The following is a 25,735-nucleotide window of genomic DNA, read 5'->3' on the forward strand; positions in this document are numbered from 1 at the left end:
AAAAGCTGTTATTGCCCCCCACTCCGGCTCATTTCACGTTTGCGGCGCCGGAGCTTTTGTGTGCTCGCTGACGCTTTTCACTGATTTTGTCATTGGGAAAAATAATACTGTTTTACGAGTGTCCCGTGTTTTTATTGTGCTAATTTACCCGGAAAACCTTTGGCTTTGCTATAAAACATTATCTGTAAAATGAATTGTCGCCTTAGACTATTTTGTCTTTAACTTATTGTGTTATACAGAAGAAGTTAATAATTTAATTTATATACATTTATGATTTAGGTATCGTATAGTCGGTTTCACATTGACCATTTGCCTAAACCACTCAACACGTAGGTCAGTGTAAGTGTAAGTAAACACTCAAAGCACTCTTCGAATTTTCAACGTTATTTTACATAAGTTTCATTTCTATCTATATGCATAGTATAATATAATACGGCATACATAACCTATGCAGAATGTAATAGTTCCTTCATTTCATATAGTTGGGATTTTATTGCCAATCACTTTCAATGTCAAAACCATGGTTATTGCAATATGCGAATGAATAAAATATCTTCAAAAGAGGATTGTGTTGTTATATTTTAAGCATACGCGTATTATTACAATAGTCCATCAATCTTCAAGCGTAAACAGTATCCAAAATAAATCGAACCATTATAAAATATATAAGATGTGTTGACAAATATATTAGATGGCCATTTAAAAGTATCTCGATAAAAACATTCGATAAATTATATTTCCGTGTATTTATTTAAAAATTATACATTTACATCGTTAATGTTATTTATGATGTTGAAAATTCCAGATACATCATCTTTTTAAACTGTTAAGAAGTTTAAACACGGATTTTTAAATTTATGTCTTAAGCTTATGTTGTTGTGTAATCACTTTGTTTTGCGTGAGTAACTATTTTTGTATAAATATAATAAATATGAATAATAATTTGAATTCAAACTAATTTATTGAGACAATGATAAGCATTACAGTAGATACGCGATCGAGATCGATTTTAAAATATCCAAATATTAAGTTTAATTAAATCAGCCCAGATTATTAAATACATGTATCCACCGATAACACAGCCAATTAGGCAAACGTCAGATAAAGATAGTTCGTTTTAGCTACGTCGATCAATAAATTCTCGATTCGGAGCGAATAGTAATTCAAATCGTCAATAGCCCGTATATATACGCGCGCGTTCTTTGTCTCGCGTTTTAATTAATTCCCGGAGATTACGCAGCCGCCGCGCCGCTTCTCAAACGTTTTCGGATCAAAAGATTTTCACCTTACCCGTAAATATTTTGATTCTGAGTACCGTTTTAGATGTTGTGTGTGTATGTGGCTAACGTCCTCTGCGAGAGTTTGATTGATCTCCTTTTGACCGCGCCGGGACGCTGCGTATAAAATGATGAATTGGACCACGCGTAATTTGGCACGAATCGCGTTTGCGTAATTTTCACAGAATGTCCATAATGCGATCTCTCTCTCGCTCTGGGCCGAATATCCCATAATCCGAAGATTACCCAAATAGACTGTTATATTAGCCATTAACCCTTAAGCCGCAAATGTGTGTATACTTGGACATCATCAAAGTTGAATCTAGATTTATGGCCAAATTTCATCCCTGGATACGTATGAGTGTAATACGGCTTATGCTGTTAGAGGTGGTTGTGAGGTCATAGACGCTATCGAAATTTGTGTGGTTATGTAAAAAATAAATAAAGAATTTTAATGTAAAATCTAAACACTTCCAGCACCAAAGAATCTACTGTGTTGACTATTATATGTGTTTACTATCACTTTACAAGTGCCGTCATAAATTAATATCTATATTGGTTTTAATATTTTAATAAAAATCTACTCACAGTTATTTATTAAATGCATTTATGAATTATATTTGCGTATAGTATTAATTCAATTTCCTTTAACCCTTTGAGTGGTATCGCCGTACATGTACGGCGATCGATCTTTCATTGTTTTGAGGTACTCCAGATAGTATTTATTTATTTACATATATAACTATTTTATTAAATTTGATTTAATATAAATGATTTATGTATAAAATAATAGCAATAAATTGAAGAGTACGAAATAATAGATTTCATAAAAAAATATTGAGAGCCTCTGAATAAAAAATTCCACAAAAGCCGAATAATATGTAAAAAATATGTAAAATATATTAATCCACAAAAGTAGTAGAATAATTTTAAGTGCAATATAAAAAATGTACTTTAAGTGCAATATAAAATAATAATAAATAACATAAAAATAATTATGAAAAAATACGGCAAATTAGCTCACTTCCAGGTATTTACTACCAAATTAATAAATATGTATAAATTAACTTACTACTCAAAGGGTTAAGTAAAAAAATAACACAGGCCTGCAATAAACTTAATTTTGAAAATTGTTTTAATTTCGTTAACTGTTTTTTATGCAATTTTAGTTCCGCTTCTAAAAATGTCGTCCATGTTTTCTATCACATAAGTCTGTTTCATAAAAAGATAAAAAATGACACAAAATGCAGTTTTGAGATATTTGCGTTTTATTGTTGACAATTAATATATACCAGAAATACACAAATAAATAAATTAATATCACTAAGAAAGCTTCCAATAGATTTAAAAAAATACAAGTCCTTATAGCAACGTTTTTTCTTTTTGTTAACTTGTTAAGGATGATCTCTTTTTTAACATCCAGAAAAAGTCCGCGTGTTCACATTCCATCTTCCTTGGTATCGCATTTCCATTATCTTTATGTTCTGGTGAATTCTTTCACATTGCTTATCGCTTACTGCACCCAAATTTTCATGAAAGTAGCCTAGATATAATTTGAAAAAAATGTACTTTTACATTCTTGTTACAGCCCAAGAATTTGATTTTTTCAACATATTGTCAACAATATACTTGTAGTTTGACTCTTTTATTTCCAAGAAAGTTGTTTAGAATGAGTTTAAATGCTTTCCACGACTCTTTCTCACGTTTTTTTATTTTTGTTTCTAAATTTTCATCCTTCATCCTTCATCTTTGTCTCTGAAAAACGATAGAATTGGTCACAGATGTACTTGCAACGTGATCCTTTTTTTGACAAATCTACAACAAATTGTTTCATCAGGTCCAGCTTAATGTGAAATGGTGCAAGTAGAACTTTTTTCAGATCAATAAGGCATTCTCTCAATGTTTTAGATTTCATTCTGTAACGTATTTCTGATTGGCCATACATTATTGATACATTGCTTGTCCCATTCACACAGAAACCATGGAAATTTGGTGTAACCACTCTGTTGATCATCACAAAAGTTTGTTAAAGATTTTCGTAGCATTCTTTCAAATGAACTTTCAAAAAATTGCTTGTTACAATGAAATCACTGCCTCAGTTCTTTTACGTAAATCGAACAAACTTTTAGTGGGGGCAAAGTTTGCCTTGATCCTCCAACTTCATACCAAAATAAGCAAAATACACTTTTTCCACAAAATCTGAAATATTTCTTTGTTGTTTTTTTTAGTATAATTATAGCAAAAACAATCCATTGAGTTAACACATCATCGGAAAGCCATTGTCGTTTAAAAAACACACTTAAAAATTAGTTTCACAAAGCTCGGAGCACTATGATACGCGTATTGCACAGCTTCTAAATACACAATGTAGGTGGACAAAGGGAGCGGAGAGACACTTGTTTTCACTAGTTTTATTGTTGTAATTATGCATGTTTCACTACTTTGGAGGCAAATGCTTTTGATTCTGATTTGAACTATCTTTAAACAGTGTTAAAACACATAAAATAATAATTTAAAATATCATAAATATGTATGTATTATACATAAAACCTGTTTCACTGTACTTTTAATTTTACTAAATTAAAAATTAAAAGTATGATTTGTGAAGAAACTGTACGTATTCGATTTTTTTCATTATTTTTCCAGCAATCAGCACCTGAAAAACTATATAAATCAATACTTACATTCAATAGAAACTTTTACATCGCGTGTGAAAATATCGAAAAAATTCTCGTTGCGTTTCTTGATCGTTTATATAAAAAATGATCGGTTATATAAAAAATGGCAGTTTTTGAAAAAATATTTTTTTGAATGTATTTTTCTTCCTTTGTTTTCTATCCTGAATTTTATTTAGACTCAATTGAATTAGTTTTTCTTTGTTTTAATTTAAAAAAAACCAATTCATGTGTCTAAATTGAAAAAAATATAGAGTGCACGGTTGGTAGATTATTCAATATTCATTTCTGGATATTTTTTCTTGTTTTTTTCGTTGAAATAATATGTGACATTTTCATCAAGATTGTAATTTATGATACATCGCCTGAGTCTGTCACATTGTATCATCAACTCCATAGCTAATTTATCTTCCCTTTCGTGTAAAAAATAGGGAAAAATATTCATCACAAATTATTATTACTTTTAAAACAGATTTTTTGTATAAAATGTTTGATTCCGCACTCAAGGGTTATTTTTTCTATCCACATCAATCGAAAGATCGTGCCTGTGGAAATTCACTTTGGATACACACACATTTTTCGATCTTTCACGCTGTAAATACCGCCAGATGTTCTCCGACATAAACAACCAACCAACCGTCTACGTTTATTCGTGATTGATAAGTTTTGCGTGCCGCTAGAATTCCCAATCGAGTGTTTATTTAAGTAGCTGTAGTAGTGGTTGGAAGACCGGCGCGGTTTATTTTTGGTGAATTATTGCCACTCGAACCGATACAAATAGAGCTTGCGCAAGTGCGTTTTTTTTAAACGCCACGATCAATTTGTCATCTGCGGAGGAAAAGCTCCGACGGTAACCGACAGCTACCTATCTCAGATATCGGATCTTTTCGGTTGATTGGATCTGTTATGGTTTTGTCGCGATCGAAAGCGTCAACTTGACCTCTCGGACACAAAGGATAAATCGGATTTGGTTCACAGCGTAAGCAGATACTTTGAATCGGCATCTTAAATAATTAAATAAATCATATATTGCGTTTTCAAATAATATTAAATTACAAAGTATCTTGTTATGACATGGACCCTAAAACGATGGGCTAGCTATATTGCGCATCCGCTGGAGCGACCATTAATTCAGACGTGTGTAACGGAGACAATCGTAATTGACGCTGATTAGTTGCTGCAATTCGATTGAGTGAATCAGTCGATCGATTGTTATTTAATAAAAGTTAGACAGGCCTAGTGCCGCTGAAGATAGACATTGACTTTCTGTCTGTGTTTGATTTAGTGATTCATTATTAAATATATGAATAGCTGTCTGTATTTATTTAAGTTATCTATATCTATACATAAACTAAAATTCAGATTTGCTTTGTATTGCTTTATTTATATATGTGGTCTTCGCAATTAGAGTCACCGGCAACAACAAAAACACGAGCGACACGCCCGGATAGATTGATTCAAATCCACATCCATCGTTTCCTCTGGTTCTTTAAAATATTGAATGGAAAACAACCCAACCGTTGTAACCCTTCGAACGTATTTTCGCCCACCTTTTAATTTATTGTTGATTTCGTCCATTATACAGTACACAGACATACAAAAAAGTCGATCTCGAATACGGTCGGTGATTTCTTGGGGGCTCTGAGTGCATTTCGCTCTTTTCTATGCGTACACACAATGGTCGTTCCGAGCTGTAATCTCTTCAACCCTTTCCGGGTCAAACTGCCCAAAGTGAATTTGACCGGAAAGAGCCTCACCGATCGGTCCGCAAGACCGAACCTTTCCCTCTAATTGAAACCGGCCATTCCCTTCGACGAATTTAGAATTGTAATACACTCCTGTTCCGTTCTCGAACGGAACACACTTCCGTTTTATTGCTCTTGTACTCGGTCGCTCTCTTTCGCTCTCGTTTTCGACGCAGTGATTTGATGTAATTGTGGAGTAGGCAGGCTCCGTGTGTGTACGTACGTTTAATATATACATTTATACAATATAAGGGCCTATTCGCACAGAACGGAACTCGGAGAGAGAGAGAGAGAGCGACCTCAAATTAACTAATCAAACAACGGGGCCGCTCCTTCGAATTAGCCCCAGGCACTGTCCTTTGTTACGCACTGCAATAAATTCGCACTCAACAATCGCGTTTTCCAAATTGGATGGCCCTCTTTATGTACGGTTTGTGCTAATCGTCGTTTTTTTGCTTTCAGGTTTGCGCGTAGTTAAACTGCGAACATTAAATGCATATAAATCGGTGAGTATTTCAATATATTTTTAGATATAAGTAGTTTTTAAATACCTTAGACTTTTGATCCAAACGTAACCTAAAATTGAATGATGCTCGCTGACCCTACGGTTGATTTAAGGGCTAGCAATCTTGAGTAGTTCTGATACTATATAATGTACTATTGACTGTCAACACATTACGGTCCGTTCGCGCGTTTTCGCGTGATAGCAAAACTATACTATATTTGCGTTAACACAGTCAGTTCGAGAGCTATCCATTTCATCATTATTCATAATTGAGAAAGATGGCAAGTTGGACGAATATATGTTGCGGTACTTATCGTTACTCCTATTAATATTTTTTATATTTATCAATCAGTCAAAGTAATGATAAGTACATATTTAGGGGGCGTAGCTCTAGGAGTGGCTGACCTCGACTATGGAGGATTATGGAGTGACGTTTCTCGCGATGAAGGTGGCGCAGGTGGTGATGTCTCAGGGTTCTTGAGGCTGCGCGCGGCGAGTGGTTCGGGAGTTCTAGGAGTGATCTTCTGGTCTGTCGGTGAGGGCGCGTGGCTGGTTCCTCCGGATGGCTGCTGGTAGATCTTCTCTCTCTGGCTGGGTGGATCGTTTGCGTCTCTCTGCTGTCTCCGACCGATGCGTCGCTGGCTCTCTGCTGTCTCCGGCCGTCTCTTGTCTGGTGCCTCAGCCCTTCTGCCCTCTCCTCATCGGAGTCCAGGCTTATACCCTTTAGGGGTTGCACGCTTGCTGGCCAATCACGATTGTGTATCGATCTCCTAGCCAATGTTGCATTTTCATAAGCGAGTTTTTTGCTTGTCCAGACTTTCGAATTCTTCGGAAAGGGTTCGCAATGTGGTGATTGATTGCGTCCGTACCGTTTTGTCACAAAAAAGATTCTCTTAACGATTTGTGTTGTGCGGTCGAAAGAAATACCTCTTGTGCCATGATATTTGTCTCATTGTTAATGAATGACCGTTTTTGACAATTGATCTTTTTTGTATGTGCACTTATTTGTGTGGTCGCCACACATATATCCGTATCGTGTGCTTTACAGTTAATAGTAGGGGCGTAAACACAAACTTACCATCTCTTTCTCAATTACATAAGAATAATGATGATATGGATAGCTCTCAAACTGACTGTGTTAACGCAAATAGAGTATAGAGCTTGTAAAAATATCGTGCAAATGTAGTAAAGATTAATACTTTAATTAAAAAATAGCAATATATTTTTTGTCGAAATTGTTCGTTTATAATTTTACTACTGAGAAATTATTTTAGGCGCGGTAAGATATTTTTTTAATATTTTACTAAGCGAAGTACTTTTTCACAAATAATTTTGCAGATTCAAACAACAGAGTTTGAAAAAAATTTTTTAAATGTAACAAAATGATTTTCTATCTTCTGTATTGGAAGGAAAAAATTAAGATTAATTAAACCGTATTTAAAGAAATTTTGATTTGCCCCAGTTTCATCCGACTCGTCCGAATTGAAACTTCATTTCTTTTTATTTTATTTTTCCTTTTTTTTTAATTTGTAAAAGGTTTTACGTATTTTTCCTTAAATTTAGTATACTTACGTATAATTTATTATTCTGGCAATGGTTATGAACCAGTACTGTGCATTTATTTATATAGCTGTATGTTATTATACTTATGTCTATTTAGAAATAAACTTTTATAAAAAAAATCCGAATTGAAACATTAAACTTTTTAACCAAAATATGATAAATTATCATAAAAATCCTTTACCTTCAATGCAAATTATCAATTAATATATTTAATATATGTGTATCAATTTCTTGCTTAAGCATGTGGACATGTGATTTCATACGTTGCCATATGTAAACTTCCTGTTGAAATGTAGATAACGATATTTATACTCGATGTATGTTTATAATCAAACGTAAAATGACAATAGTAATGAAAGCGAATCGCATTTTTTTAATGCGTACATAATAGTGATAACCAATGTTCCGCAGATTCTCATTCGTCGAAAGCGAAATTGCGGTAACAATACGAGCTTAATGATAAATGGCGTGTAACATACCTCTCAGACATAGTATACGCGATATCTTACGCAATTAGCCCAACTACAGTGTGGTCTTTAAGTGATTTGTCAGAAACTGCGCTAGTAAGCGTCTGTTGTTGATTAACGATATTCGCATTAAATCGGCATTAAATTTATGCGCACAGCGTGGCGAATAAATTTGATCATTCACAAAAAGTTAGTGAAAGTCGGTCTAGGTTCTGGCCTCGACCTCGTGCATTACATATTCGGTATAAATTTAACCACAGCTTCCTTCGTCAGGCTCTATTTATATCTGAGAGAGAGAGAGAGATAGTGTAACGTCCTTGATTGGCTTAAAACAATCTTCATTACAATAACGATGGGAAGCATTATGTTACCGATCGGTTGTGAAATGCTCTGGTTAATCATACAACAACGGCATAGGTAGGTTCTAGGCGAGGCGAGGCTAGGCTAGGCAATAGTTTATGTAGGCTACGGGCCGCTGTAATTGCGCAAAGCGACCTCATTTTGGGAAATGGCGAAAATTAACCACTGCTATCAATTTACGCGCATGGAAGGTCGAGACCCGAAGGCTTTTCGGTATATTTATAGGAGGAGCTACTTCATTCCATTTACGATCTTTGCGACCAGATCGCTCCGTCGATGACCTTCGCTTTCATCTCCTGGTTGTGTAACATGAGCCTCTCTAGGCTTTCTTCGATATATAATTTTATACACGCCCGGTGCTATTGAGCTTATGTGTCGTTGTTACTTGGCGACCTTCGATGGCCTTGCGAAAGAATCCGTACGACGTTAGCGGATTGCAAATGTATGATTGACATTTACATTCGTTGAAATAATAAGTAAACAATGTTTTAATTGAATATCAGTCATCGCACTTATCGTACGTAAGCTACGATAACGTTACAACTCGAAAACATTTTGACGTGAACAAAAATGTTTGCTTTCCCAACTTAAAAAATGCATTTTAAAATTTACTTCTGCTTCTTTGCATTTGATTTGTATAGTAATGATTCAATGGTTTGCTTTCCTTCTACTCATAAGGGGTTCAAACGCATTTTGAAAAAGTACGAAGCGTTGTATTATATTATGTGGGTATTTTCCCTTTTTTTCAATAGCTTCTCAATTAATGTACAGGCGGCCCTCGACTTTCGCACATTATTGGTTCCTGAAAATGTGTGCGAATGTTGAATGTACGAAAGTCGAGGGAAGTAAAAAAAATTGAAATTGTATGTATTTTAAAATATTTATTTATCAAGTAAATATAAGATGTTTAAGAGGCGTTTAAGTGGAGTTTGCGGGTGTTTCCTTTGAAAAGTTATCAAGAGTCAACTGTTTTCCACTATTCTTTTTCTTTTCTTCATATAGTATTTTATAACATGCTATGTTTTTATTGATCGCCCCACGCACTTCAGATATGCGTTCACAATCTTCCATAATATTTAAAAATTTGTCAAGGTGCGTGAAGGCTTCATTCATATTTTTCATTGTTAAAGAGTTTCCCAAAATAAACCTGTCTCATCTACATTAAATATTTGGCTAGAGGAATATTCTACATCTTCAATAATTTTGAATAATTAGGAAATAAATTCTTTTGCAGCATCTTTATCCGCATCAGCCGATTCTGCAGTAAATTTAATATTATGAAAATAATACCTCATTTTAAAATTGTAAAACCAACCGTTACCTGCTTGAAAAACCGTGTTAAAATATTTTTTTAATCTATCCTTCCAATCTTTGCGCAAACTAAGAGCTTTTGCTTGAATAATTGAAATACTCAGAGGGACATCTTTTTGATGTTGGTCATCGATCTACGATGACAAAGATTTTCCATTTCATCCATGTTTTTTTTCTGTGTTTTTTGGAAACATATCATTAAAGATTGTGGAAATATATCTTTATTTTCCACAATTTTGAACGTATTCTTTAATTATATTTTTATTTTGCAAAATTTATCATATCGTAGACCTGTTTGTATCATACGAACGTCCGATTGAAGCAAAAGATTCACCGCTATCGATACGTTTTTTTTAAAAAAAAATTGTTTTTTTTTCATATGTGCGAAATAGCGAAAGTCGAACGTTCGAAAGTCAAGGGCCGCCTGTAATTGCAAACTAATGCTTAATAGATAAAACTGCTGCAATTCATAGGTAGATATTATACTAAGTGATGAACAGACAATCATTTTCCAGCATTTTTTTGATTTGTGACACTTCAAGACTAATTTGAATTTATGAATGTGAATTTTCCCAATTCGAATATATTATAGAATATTTTTTAAGTTGTGACGTTATTATATTCGACGAACGATATGTCGGATTAAATAAATAGCTATTTATTTATATATATACATATAGTATATAAGACAAACTTTTATAGATATAAATTACCCGATGTAGATACGATCTCAGAGGCCTTTTCACAGCCATCTTGCAATGAACGCATACATCTCAAAAACGCAGTGAAAGTCACACGTTTATTTATATACATTATAGTACGTACACTCTCGTCGAATTATTATTACATCAACGGTGAAAATGGCTGTAAGTCTTGCAAGTATGTTACATCACTTCTTTATCGATATTTTATAACGAACACTACTCGGACGGCTCCTACCTACCTCATGAAAAACAAATGCAGCATAAAATCGGTAATGGTTCGCCTGGGTCGTTATAATAGACAAGTATTTTTAGTATTTATACAGATACACACACTCACGTACACACTGGGTTGTTGTGCGTCGAGTTTCCGCTGTTAAATCGTTCATTGTCTGCCTACGTAAAAGTACTCACAGTTTCCACCCACGGCTCCCCAATGGGTTCTTTCGTAATAATGCGGTAGCGAAAAGTGAAACACTCTTATATGTCAGGGTTGCCAGGCGGCCGCCGCTGCCACTTTTTTTTAAGCCAGGCAACACCCAGCCTCGGGCGTCGCGTCGGTCGCATCAAGACTCTTATCTGTCCCTATCTACTCTCGATTTTCCGGCGCGTCATTGACGCTGTGTTTTTATTTAATTTTATTCGTATTTACTCTTAGTGTAGGAAGGTTTTCTTTTAACCCCGGTCGTAAATTGAAACGGCGACTGGGGGTGGTTTAAGTTATTCAGGACCGCGGTTTTAAAACGGGGTATCCATTTGGGCGATGTTCAACGAATAATGTATGTCGCTCGGTGGTGCCACTCTGCTCCTTACGTTCGTACTTTTATATTTTATACGTCTGTGTCATATATGCAATATTTACAAACACGCTCGTTTTTAAACATTTTCATATTGTATTATTGATCGTTTTATGTATATAGAAAAATATATATACGAAAATCCTGCACGTGCGTGAAAAGCGCGTATAATCCCCATGTACGTGTTTTTTAACGTCGCCGGTTTAAATGGGGATTTGATGTAAAAGCGTTGATCATTTGGATTAAAATATATGTAAAAATGCGTATTTTTTATACGCGTCTTTTGATTTGATTTGCGAGATCAAAGAAAGTATTAAAACATGAATAACGATAATTTTTTTTGTATAGGCCAAAAGTCGAGCGACTTATCTTGCTCTAGCGGTCAGGAGCGGAACTCACGGATTTTAAGATTTATAAATTTACATCTTCATACATTTTCTTAGCTGTATTCTTATTTTCATATGCTTGCAGTTGGCATCCATATAATTTTACATTGATTTTTAAAACCAAAGTTTAACAAAATAGATTTTAGTTAACTAGTTAGATTTATTTAACTTTTTTATTCAACTATTTGCTCTCAAAATTCATTATTTGTTCACAATGACCTTACATATTTTACTGGTCGATAATGCCACTGCTCTTTGCGCAACTGATCAGGAGCTTCTTGTGTGTTCTATTTCAGAGAATCATGTGATAAATGTAATGGTTTAGTTATTATCGTTGCGTATTTTAGCATGCATGTTCATTATATTTGTACGACATTTATTTTGAGAGGTTAACTCATCGCTGCTGTTACTTATTTAAAAAATATATACATACATATTTTAAAATATAGTCAAATGTTAGTTAGGTTAGTTTTGGTCATGCAGAACTATAAGTATTTGTTATATTTTATAGCTGTTCTTTTTTTGAGACCGAAGGTGTATATCTGCAGCTAAAATAGACAGTTTTAATGGAAAATATTTTTCCAACAGCAAATTTATTTTACTTCATTATTCTACATCGACAGATACAACCTTCGCCTATCGATAAAGCAATTTTTTAATCCCACATTTGTAAAAACTGACTGGCTGTGAGTTAAAATATTCAGAAAGAAATGTTTTAACTTCACTAACACTGTTACATTTTTCACCATCTAAATTATGTTGTAGAGACTTAAATAAAATGGTAATTTTATGGTGCTATATCGGGAGAATATGGAGAGAATTAATTTAATTTTAATACAAGGCAGGCGCGTCGCCTTGTTCTCGTCGCTTATTGCGCGTGGAACCCACCCGCCTTCTCAATATTTTTTAAACATTAAATGCTAGATCATGAATATATCCTGTCTTAACTATAACTCTTGAATCGACATCTTTATATTGGCTTCAATTTCTGCAGATATGCAGTCATCATCATCGATGATTTTTGGTACTCTACTTCTAGGCTTTTCTTCCAAATAAAAAATTATAGATTTAAATTTTTTGAACCATTTTTTTTAATTTACGTACTAGTGAAACTTAACCATGGACGGCATAAATGGTTACCGATTTTTTTGTTGTGAAATTCATACAGTATACAATTGCGTAAAAACGCCTTACTCGGAACAAAATCTTCCATTGAAACTTAGGGTGTTTTTTGATGTTGATATGTTCGTAACACACTTCAGATTTTAATCCAAACACTACCCAAAAAAAAACATGCGAACGACAAATAAACCACAACTGACCGTCCAAGTTATTCAGTATAAAAACGTCCTTTCTTTTGGCGGACAAGTTGAAATACTAGAAAATCGGAGTCTTCGCTGGCGTGTCGAGTTGTATTATTGTCGGCTGTAGTTTTGGTGTAGCAGCTGAGATCTGTCGTGATTATGCTAGATCAGGTGTGAGGAACCTTTCTATTTTTGAAGGCCGCATTAATTTATCTGATTCAACATAAGTTATGTTTTCTTGAGTGCGACACCCCACCCCCAATGAATATTTTTATTTAAAGAATCTATTAATAAAAAATCACAATGAGTATAATTCTTTGATCAAAAAAATATATTGAATTATGAAATTGTGTACTCATTTTATTTATTAAAAAAAAAACAAATAAATAAATTCTGGTGTCATTAAAAAGGCCGTATCAAAGGACCCAAAAGGCCCTGTTCATGTTCCCCACCCGCTGATGTGTCTTGTGTCCATGCAGTATTCTGGTTTGTCATTTTTACCGCATCTCTCGTCTGTGATCAAGTGCCACATCTTTTACAATGCTGGTTTGAGATGAGAATATTTGCGTGCCAATTGCACCGCTTCTTTGACACACCCACGAAATATGTGAACCCGGCGATCATTAACCAAATGGTAGAATAACATAGTATTATGCTCAGCGTAGAACGTATTGTCTATCGTCCATCCTTTCCATACAAAGAGTAGTTTTTTAAGCTTATGATTGATTAACGTCTCAGGACGGATGTGCTATTAAGTGGTCCGGTCAATATTTCCAATCATAAACGCAAATATTGTTTGTGGGCCTGACTTTTGATCTCTTTTCGTTAGTTGAAACCCCACAGATTTATTTTTCTCAATAGTAATAAATTATAAATCATAAAAGTCTAGTTTAAAAAAATTGAATTTTCGAATAGCTTTGAAAGCAAAAAAAATAGGAATAGTTTCAAACCTTCTTATAATCAGAATGTGGCATTTTATAACCAGAGTTGTGTTAAAAAATTCTGATTAAAATAGTAAATACTTATAATGATAACATATGGGTGATAAACGAAATCCTAACATCGCATAACAAAAGCTTTTTGTCCTTGTCTCCCGTTTTTAACCGATAAACGTCACGAAACATAGTGTATATATCAGTGTTTGTAAAATTATTATTTAATATAAAATGTGCAGCTCGTTGTTGTTTACGTGATGAGTAGTTTATCAATGTGATTTTCATTAACATTGGAACAAATAGAAAGAGGATAGTTAACATAATCTTACCGACAAAGTAATTTTTGATATCTTGTTTGATTGAAATTCGCCGTTTGTATCTACGTGTAATACACATCCGCTCCTTTGTGTATGCCGTATCGTTTATACTGTACACATAGACAGATATAGCTTATCTCTTTAAATATTTGTCTATAAAAGGAAGATAAAAACATATGCGCGCCTACATGAATATAACGCACGCACGATGTGCTTAATCCGTTGACGTTGCCGCGTGCCATATTGAAATTATTACAGATAAGTTTTATCGACCTTTTTATATTCGCCAGGAGTTCACACAAAGTTAAATTAAACCACGGAAAAAATGCGTGTGTCTCCGACTTATCTCGGTGAATCATAATCGCTGTCAAGAGAACGAATCGTGCGAATCTCTAGGGAAACGTACTCTCAGATCTCGTGCAATGAGTTGACGTATTTTCATACACTCTCAAGGTTAACCAGGGGTTTCAAGTGCGGGGTTAAAGTCGTTCACCCGGGTCGAATCTTTTTTTCATTAGAAAAAGTGGCCGCGGCCGTTTCGCAAATCATTCGATATCCCTTCGGCCGAATTCAATTAAACGGATTATATTTAGGCGTTGCGAAAGTCGTTTTTCGTTGTTTATCTTATGCTCTTTTTTGGCGAAAAAGCGAGGAGCTCAATTTACGGCGAGAGCATTATAAAAATTCCCATCAGGCTTCCGAGGGATCCATGCATATTAAATTTTTTAGCTCACAAGTAAATTTTCCGCTGCGTGTTTCAGCGCGTTTTTACTATAAGATACGCAAATTGCAAACATATTTCCCAACGATCCTTGGATTATTGGCACTAAACTAGGACGTGGCAGGTTCAATTTACTGTAGAATAAAAAATAATGTGCGGGATTGCTAGTCCTTCGCCCATTATTACATCAATATAGATATTGGATTGTGCCGTGAGATATAAATAGAATATAACTACGACCTTTCCTTAAATATTTATAATCATTATTACCCAGACTCTGATCATATTAATCCATAAGCACTTCTACAGTGTAATGTTAATTTGAAAACTATATATTAATTGTAAGCTTTTATTAAGTATTTTAGTTCATTCTGGTGTCTCGCTATTTAGTAGTTATTGATTGTGTTTACATCGTTGTAAATGTAAAGCATTGGAAAAACTAAATAATAAATTAAGACGAAGTATATTTGTTAAATGGTAAATTAAAACTTGTTTGTTAAATAGCCATCATGACGTATTGGGGAAATCTATCAAGTCATGGTTTTATTTATAAAAATGCGCTATTAATAAAAATCGGCCCCAACTGTATAGTGACATGAGTCGTTTTTGTTGTTGAAAGTTTTAGTCAGATAATATTATCCTATTTTATATTCATAATCATGCAGTCAATGTTACACAATATCCTCATAAATTAATCAAACGAAGTTAAACCATAAAATGTTATCGCAAGAATGTTATTGTTGTATTGAAAGTGGAATAATAAATCCATTCGTAATTGTCTTTCATACCTCATATTCAACAAAATTTCTTCACTATGCTAAATGTAAATGAGAAATAAGATTGTGATATGAATGAGTTTGTTGTTATCAGTTACTTTTCATGCTTGTTTATTTATAAATTCATTATTATTATTATTATTTATATAATAAAACTGGTCTTGTTTATGACCAACAATTATGTTTTTAAACAATATGTCTACCCACTGGCGTACAAAAAATTTCTGTTCTACACTACACATTCACTAATAGTAAATGAGTTTCATTAAATGATAACTAGACCAGTTCAACCGTCTTTTCAAGTTGTCTGCCTCGATGTTGACGTGCTGTTGGAGCCTCGCTTCATGCTTAGCAGCAAAACGTTTTATAGCACTGGCGACGTCTTCGACACCTTACTCACGATTAGGGCATTCAAATACTCGCCCAAAAGAATTACCCGGTTCTAGTTTTAAAAAGGAACCGGGTACCCGGTTCAGTTACGGGTAATTTTGTCAACTATTATATACTGACCCGGAGCTCAAATTTACGAATATTATATTTCTTGAATTTTGAATATAATTCATTTTACTTTTTCGATACCCCGCTTATCACTACCTATCTGTATGCAGCTGTGATTTTAACGGACTTCTTGGAAGCACCGAATATCTTTCCCCGGAAGGGGTTAACCAATTCCTAAATCGGTTTTGCAAAATAGAATAACAGATGTTTAATTAAAAAAAAACATTTTATTGAAATGAAAAGAACCGGTTACCCGTTAAATTACCCTGTTCTTAGGGTACCCGGTTCCGGTTCTTACCCGGTTAGGAAGTCACGATATACACCGCTGTAACGTATTAGGCTTACGTATGTCTAATATAATATATAAAAAAAATATTTTCCTAAATACTGTCCTAAAAAAACCTAATCTTTAAATAAATAATCATATGTAATTCCGTATTATTAAATTTTTAACTCGTACAGTTATCACTCTTTCTCGCTGCTACACATTTCTGCAGATTTTGGGCTGCTGTTTTTTTTATTATAATACACCTCTTAATTTGTCTGTATCGAAAACATATGATCCACCAAAAATATATATATATATATTCAAAATAACTGGTATCGGTAAATTATCTTTTTTTATCTCGTTCCGAGAAGCAGTTTAGCATTACGAATGGTCGCCACAGATTGGCTGAGATTGACATATTTTTTACAGATGACCTAATAGTATTCAACATCTTTATGTGTAGTATCCATCAGGTATATCCTGTTTGTCTTCATAATTTATCAGCTCTTCCAACTTGTCTTTCTGAACCGACATTGCCTCAAAAATAATAAGTCACAGCCTTTTGTTGTATCACGCCGCGCCACGTGATAATGCGTTATTGTTATGTATTGTAAACAGCCCAACGCCTAATCTCGAGGTGGCGCCGCATTTTTACACAGTGACCACTCCTGCGACCACCCACTGGTTGTTGGGCTTTGAAAATATTATATAACCGTGCGAACGATTCGATGAAATGGACGCACGGTCAAGGCCGACACACATATGGATCGGTGGAGCCGGAAGTTGCCAATGATGGCCAATCGGGGCCGCTAGCGCCGTTAGTCATCAATTGACAGGATAATGATTCTGGCGAAAGGGCCGCAGGCCGGCGCGGCGTCAGGAGAGGAGGACGGTTGGCGGAAGTTCACGGTGCGAACGACGAAGGTCACAGTGTGCCGGCCCGGCCGTGGTTGATGGTCACGAGTGCCAAGAACAATGACCCGCGGACAATAATGTCGGACTTGCACGGGTCGGTGGCCCGCGATCATCAAATATGAATCACAATGAAAAGCCTCATCCTATATGTATATATTATATATATATACGTACGTGCCTATTTATGTGACTCGTAAACGTGAAATATTAAATCCAACTACGTTATCTCCGACGGGATCGAACGTAAACTTCCGTTTTATGTCCGAGACGAACGCGGTGCGTCCGAAAATTTAGTGTAATGTCGGGTTTCACGACGTCAGGTGACTATATGGGAACCGTGTCTCATGTGAACGAAAGTCGCCGGGTAAAGACGAGCTGACTGTTGGGTAAAGGCGGAAATGATAGGAAATTGACGAATAAGGGTTCACATGACATCAGCTTACGTTTGAATTCCGTTTTACGGCGCTTCTGAGTGATTCAAAATCTTCTGACGATGATATGCTTTAGTACATGGATTATCTCTTTCACACAAATACGGTACTGTACCATTCGGTCCGTTAAGACACTAATAATATTGCGTGTCAATAAGTTTATCGATGAATCTGGATGCTGGATTTACCGAGATTTTAATTAGAATAGAGTCTTTTTGTAGTTTGAAATGACCTGCTGATGAGCAGGGGCATTATACATAACCAACAATTATTTTCCAAAAGATAAATTTAATCTGATGTTCAGAAATATTGCTAAACCACTTATGGAGTTATAGAATACATATTTAAAAGTAGATCCATATACCTGTAAGTTTGAATTCACACGGATAGTTGTATCTACGTGTGTTATTATCCGTCTTCAATTTGTCGATAATCATGTCATTATCATTTTTTATCACTATGATTTATAAAACCAATTCTAAGATTACCAAGCTGTGTTTCTAAGAAGCACATCAACCGTGAAATGAATAAATCATCACGTGGCAAGTTCCATTAACCCTCTGAATCAATCGCTAATTTATGATCTAGGTAGGAGGATAACGCGGTTCATTGTAACCGGAAATCGATGAATTCTCGCGTATATTTAAACACTACACAAGGTCATTTTATACAACCTTTTTTTAGCAATCGATCAATTTGCAACAAAAAAATAATTTATTCGATCGAACACGCGTCGATTATGTTTTTTTTTTGTTAACATAGTTTACACGTTAGCGTTAAGCAGTTCGGTCAACTTATTCCTTTCTCAAAGTCCCGCCGCTAATTGAAATGGAAAACATGAACATTGACTGTCGACAATGCGTCTAATCTATTTGAACCCTCTTACTCTATCTTTATTGATTTACTAATAAATAGACCACCGGAGACAGTGTCACGAATTTGTCACGCCTCCTATAGTCGGTCAACTGCTTATATTTTTAATCGAATTAGCTAATCGTATAATACACAAAAATGTTTGGTGCCCAATACATAATCACACGCGTTCATATTTATGTTTATGATGTGTAAAATAGGATTTTGACAACTACTTTCAATTGAAAAATAAGCAACGCAGATTTATATTGGCGGTTGTAGGGTAGAACAAATGAATCGCTAAGAGCAAGGTCGAAGTGATATGAGGGATACTCAAGAAATTTTTAAATTCCGTTTCAACTCATTACGACGATACAACCTAGCGTAAATAACTTCAGAAAGGTACTGACTCTTCATCGCATCTCAATAAGAATTTGACTGTATCTTGTACGGGGTCTAATAATAACAACCGGACGACGAGGGGAGAGTAATGCTTGAACCCGAATCAACACCAGAAACAAAAGCAGTCACGCTCGACATCACCACGATGTGTGAACGATTTTTTTCGCCTTCCCCCCTCATTGTCTTCCGTGAAGACGGTCGTCGGTTCAAGGCTAAGGCTGCCGGCGATGGGGGCCCCCATTTTCTCATGAGGAGCCTTTCCGGCCGTTGGGATTCTTGCGGCGAACAATGGCGACGGGGGTTATCCGCCTTTGGATCGGCGCGGTCGGTGGTGCGGTTGCGTCACGAGGTCTGTCGCCTGTCGAACTGAAATTTTTTTGTGACCTCGATTATCCGGCGGTTTGTGGGCGCCCACGCGCGCCCGCCCGCACGCCTATTGGTGAAATTCGCCATTGAACCCAAGGGCGGGTGCGCAACTTGTTGATTAATCGGCACGTGTGCGCGACGAATATGGGTCAATGCGCGACCTCTTTATTTTTTGGCGGATTGTTGGGAGAATGCAACAGGCGGCCCTGCGTCGTTCTCAAAAATCTCAACACGCTGCAACAAATCGTTTTGATAGCTAAAAATAGTAATTTAATAGTGAATATCGTGACGTCAGAGTTTTTGCCGCTTCAGCAAGCATATTTTGTCCTTGATGGATAAGATTTATTGAAACTAAATATATTGCGATTAGCGTTCTGTGCGATACGCTACTTCGTGGCGTCTTCGAATATGATTCTGTTATATATTATAACTCTTTGTTTTCGTAAGATCAACGACTAATACGAGTTTTGATCCAGCATATCTATTTTTGGACTAAGACGACGGACACCCCTTTTCTTAAATCTAATTAGCATAATTATATAAATAGGGGGATGTCCGATTTTTCATAGAGTGCCCGCAAATATATAACAATACCTTGTCAGTATAATAGAGAAGCGAAATACTCATTGTTTGTTGGAGAGAATTTAAATATTTTTTTAAAGATGCATTTTAGTGACTTTTGCTAAGAACTATGGGATAAAGTTCATTGCATTCTTAATAAAAGCATTTTCTAAAGGGCGGTGTCGACAATCCGTTAATGCTCGGCGACTTTCTGTTGCCAGTTTTAATGTGCCCTAGAGAGTCTTAATCGCTTCCTTTATTCTTGCACAGCTTGCCAAACACAATGATGTTTTCGGCGATAGCTATGAGGAGCTGGAAAATATTTTGAGATAATGCTTATATAGATATAAAATAGTTTAGCTTTTTTTTTATTTTGTTATACTTTTTCATAATTTTATTTTGTATACTTTTTTTATTTTTTATAATTTTATTTTTTATACTTTTTCTATTAAATACCGGTTTTTAGGCCCGCAATGGCGGCAAACCCTTTAGAGCAAAGTTCCAAAATATGTTTTATGAATTTAAATTTGGAGTTTAGGTGTAATAAGCCTAGCTATTTAAAGTTTTTTCATTTTACGTTATTGCCCTATTCAATTAGGAAAGGTGTGAAACGTTAAATACGTACTTTCCGATTATGCAAAAGCGCTCTTTCACGCATTCTTTGAGGTGTAATATTCAGGTAGAAATGATCCGTTCCATTCTCAGCGTTCGCAGCATTTAATGAATATATATAATTAATGTTTATCTTCTAGAAATGCCGTTATTTTTATGATAAAACGCAGTATTAATCTGGTAGTTTATTCAAAATAATTGGTTCGACCGATTTTCATCATTAGTTTATCGCCATCAATATACTATTATTCAAAAACCATGTAATGTAGCCAATTTATTTTTGATGAATATAAAAATTTATATTTTTTAAAGCGAAAAAAGACATAAACAAAGAAACGAAAGGGTTGTTTTAGACTGTCATAAGTTGTTGAAAAATCATAATGAGTGATTTGAACAATAGTCGAATAGTACAAAAAAATATTGTAACAATTTAACTTACTTTGAATTCCACAAAGTCAAAGTAACTTGGTAAACGTATCAAATAATTAGCACCCTTATTAATTAAGTAATAAAATTTAAATTATGATAATTGCCATCGCGATTATCGCACAATATAAACAAACCCACGTTTAGGGGCGTTGAAATAATTTTGCGAATAAACAAACAACACCGCGTCGTATAATATTTTAATACGTATAATTCGTTACGACTACTACCCAGACGGTGTGAGTCCAAATTATAACAAGAGTTCAACTTCTCCAACTAAATAACATACGTAAACATGACAGCCTCTTTTTCACGACAATTCACGCCAAACAATACACCGGGCGAGACTCTAGATGAGGGTTCTCTTATTATGTGTAGTGGTTGAATTATAGATACACATTATTTTATGTGATGCTTTATAAACACTATTGTTGTTGAAACTAGATTAGATCTAGTGATAAAGTGAAAACTTGACGAGCTCACATTAGGGTTAGGTGTTACGACTTAACTGGCTGCACTTGCGGTTTAAACTTCTTTACGATTACGACCAATTTTAGCAAACCACACAAGCGGATAGGAGATCAACAGGTCTCCGATGGGCGATTTCGCTTCGATACGACGACACAAAGGACGCACCGGAACGAAATTGAATTTCGGAAGATCCAGATAAGAGCGAGCCCTAAAAAATAAATAATATTTTGACTGAGAGTGCCTTTCGTCCGACCCAAACCCCAGAGCATCGCGTATGTTTACGCACTTCTCTAATCTCATTATTGGTCGCTTCTTCTTCGTCCCTGGTTCGCCACGATTTTTTTCGCGTTTCTCAAAATAGCGAGCGCCCAGCGGAGTGCTTCTTTTCTTTAACGACATGCAAGGCTCTCTATATATAAATATGTTTTTATCGAGCTTTATGGGCCGTGCTTCTCACTTTGATATTAACGCTCGCGCGCCTTTCGCCTTAATGCCAATAAAAAAATCCATCCAACGTAAACGTCACGTAATGACTAATGAGATTAGCATGAGCTAATTTTTGTTTTTGCTTAAATTTTACATTTCCTTTGAAACCTCTTTACGCCTTAATTTTATTTTAGTAGCATAAGCTGTTTCTGATACACACATAGCGAGAATCTTCCGCGAAAACCCATTTTCTCGAGCTATTAAAAGAGTTCGAGTTGAAGGGATGAAATATCTTCAGCGGCAGCTTTATTAGAATTCGTTAAAGGTTATTCCAGCTACTTAAATAGTCTAACCCTTAAGATGCAATGTTTATATTTTGCTATTTTGATCTATGAACGACGACAATGTATGATTTCCCTATATGGTTTACATAAATACAGTGAAAGACGCCTTGAAATATAAATAAACATCTCTATTATGTTTTCATTAGTATAAATTTAATTTCACAGCTCAGCCGGTTAAATTGTATCAAACAATTTTGCTGCTCAGAATTATTAAACTGCATTTATTCACAAACAAATAAAAGGCAATGTTCGTATGTGTGTACTCTAAACTCAAAAACTACTGGATCGATATCGCTGAAAATCTCACAGTTGCTTCTTATTAGTGCTGGCAGTGTTTAGAGAACAGGTAACGCTGTTGTTTTTTAGTGTTGTCGGGTTCAAACGCGCTCGCGATATGCCGTCAATCACGATGTCATACTAATTATTGACTATAACAAGTTTTTCATCCAACTCTTTGTAACGAATCATGGGGTGTTCACTATTGTGACCCTATTACGCCTGGTAATAATATTTGTACGTCGTCATATTTATAGTTCTAGACTTTTTTGCCATTCTAAATGAAGATAAACATCACTAATGCTTAATTAATTTTTATATAATCAAATGACATTTAGTTTAGTTACAAAAAAACACCAAATAAAACAATTCCAGTCCAATTCACGCATTCGGCAGATAATTTGCCGAATTTATGAATGAAGCAATGGGCTTGCATTTTTCACGAATTAGGCAAATTTTTGCCTAATTCATGAAAATTAATATATATAAATCTATATTATATCTACTGGTGAAAATATATTTGGTTATGATTTCACTGAAACGCTAGTGAAAATATAATTTTCCTGTAAAATACACATTCACTGTAACATATATCAAAGTAATAATACTTAACATGTTATCTATACAAATAATACGCACATTTTGACTAACGCCATCGCTTGCTAGAATTCTCGATTTTTTTTGTGTTTATTTAGGGGTAAGTCTCCATTGTTTTATAGTCAGTTTCCCGACAGCTTTCGTGGAGAAAATATTCCGATGAAAGTAAAACTAATTTATCCTGGTCAGATGGAAAATTCTTTCTTTAAAAGTAGTGTTTGAATTGAATAAGAATTTTAAAGTTTTTTTATTTATGGGTCTAAATATGTTATCTAATCTTTTTTTATATTTTTCATTAATTTTTAATTCACTTAAATTTAAATGTAATACTACGAAAATCCTTTAAATATTCAAAAAAAAATATTAATTTATTTAAACTATAATACGTTTTTAGTTTCATGTGAAATATGATGATTTTAAAGGTGATGCAGGTTTTTTCCACGCTACTGTATATTACAATAATTTACAAAAAATATATATTGAAATTGAGTAAGAAGGAATTGGTATGTTTGTATCGATTTTAATATAGAAAATTCTGAACACAGGAAACGGACAAATATTATTAATTAAGTTTGCTCAATATTTCGATCTTTATTTTTTAGTTGTTATGTGTTTTAGTTGTCAAAATTTCATATTTTACTTTGCCGCTGAACTTGAGCTACGGTCACGTCGCTCGTGTTAGAATCTGAACTGCGTTTCAATTGCTAAAATGTCATATTTACATTAATTTATCTCAGCACCAGGATGTGTGACTATATGGTAAACATTACGCTTACCGGAACACACAATCAGTTTGTGCTTTCAATGAAAAATTTCCCATCTTCTGTAATTCAGCACAAAAATACACAACTGACGCATGTGTTTTTTAACACGTGAAATCGCTTATTGCGAACGTAGATCGAAAAATCTGCTACGGAGCATTACTGTGAATCACGATGACTCGTTTCTGTAGAACGCATAAAAAGCTTCGCATAAAAACGAGAGTCGACGTTTGTACTGATAACCGAAAGTATTGGGAACTCAGATAAACAGGTATGTACTGTATTTTTTTTCGACGGATGCCACAATTAGGTATGCGCATAAATACGCTTTTCGGTAATCAATTCTAATTAATAACGCTTGGGAGCATCTGGTCTACAGCCGGCCTGTCGTATATGTGCATTCTACAAATTTAAATAAACAATGACGCATTTTGTACCCGGCGAAGGATGTGACTCATACGAAGGTTGAATGACTGTCAAGTGGCATGGGAGAAGAGGAAAAAGTCTCCGGCGGGTCAGTCTTCTCCGGTCTTCTTTCGCGTGCAGCTGATCCCCGGCGTCTTGATAGTATGACAGCTGATCGGAAGCCTAGCGAAGTTCGAACGGTGGGTCGCGACAGTGGGTTAATGGAATCAGTACACGCGATCTAATGAACCAATTTGCTTATTAAAAATATCAAATTTCCGCTCGTTCGATGTGTTTTGTGCTGTTATCTAGTACTACATAATAATAATGTTTGCTCGATCGCCGAACAAACAGCAATATCCTGATTGAACTGAAACGTACACGAGAAAAATGTGAACAAACACGTGTGTTTGCGTACCGTTTAAACAACGTAGACGAATGGATATTTTTATGTTGTTTTTGGAAATATAATAACCGCCAATGTCGATACAAAGCATTTTTGTAACATTGTTATTTGTTATTCCGTACGCAATTCGTGTAGCTTTATTCTCGTTGTGTTTTCTAGTTAATCCAATAACTCCTATACTTAAAGCCCCTCCCATTCTACGCCAGTCTTCAACGTCCAAAATTACCCGGCATGTCTTTTATGTCCATCTGGTGGGCTGTCTTTGATAGGGGGATACTTCTCCAACAATAAACTTTATTTGCCCATCTACTATTTACACTAGGGTAGCTCTTATTTTGATAACTTTTTAATTTATTTTAGGACGTCTCATAAAACATGCAACTTGCTACACCGAGTCATTAAGTTATTTCTTTAAAAAAAAAACGCTGTTTTTGATAAACTTTTTATAAAAAAATAATATTTCAAGTACCTCGTTTAAGTTCGTTAATTTTTTTTTTTTCCTTCGAAATTATGGTTTTTTAAAAAAAAATATTTACTTTGTTAAACATATTTTATAACTTATTTATTTATCAATAAAAATTACTCTCTCAACACAATTTTACACACATAATTCTACCCAATTATTGTTGTCTTCGCCAAGAAGATTTTTTTTGTACATCAAGTTGATTTTGTTTTTATAAATTTTGACAAAATTCATTTATTTATGTTGTTTTAATAAAAATTTAAAAACAAGTTTTTGGCTCTGTATTGTATTTTTAACCTTTTCGTTGCCGAAATCTGAAATATCAACTTTTGCTTCTTTGGTTAGAATTGGCGTAAATAACATTTTTTTATTATGTAATGTTAGGTTAATTCATATAAAATGGCCAATTTTTTTA

The 25,735-nt window shown here is 34.7% G+C and overlaps 1 protein-coding gene across 10 annotated transcripts in view; it reads left to right on the top strand.

Moving 5' to 3' along the window:
• Nucleotides 1-25,735, top strand: part of brat (tripartite motif-containing protein brain tumor) — a 133,094-nt gene that overhangs the window by 70,986 nt on the left and 36,373 nt on the right. For 9 of the 10 annotated variants that reach the window (XM_088182977.1, XM_088182979.1, XM_088182975.1 and 6 more), the window contains one exon: nucleotides 6,160-6,203. The gene's annotated coding sequence lies outside the window, so the exon portion shown is untranslated. Of the gene's footprint in view, nucleotides 1-6,159; nucleotides 6,352-7,323; nucleotides 9,164-25,735 lie in introns of those variants that run through there. The other variant, XR_015809102.1, reaches the window with a different exon arrangement.

The sequence above is a fragment of the Plectrocnemia conspersa genome, unplaced genomic scaffold, assembly GCF_051122295.1.
Source record: "Plectrocnemia conspersa isolate PC_06_02 unplaced genomic scaffold, ASM5112229v1 ptg000003l, whole genome shotgun sequence".
Taxonomy (NCBI): Eukaryota; Metazoa; Arthropoda; class Insecta; order Trichoptera; family Polycentropodidae; genus Plectrocnemia; species Plectrocnemia conspersa.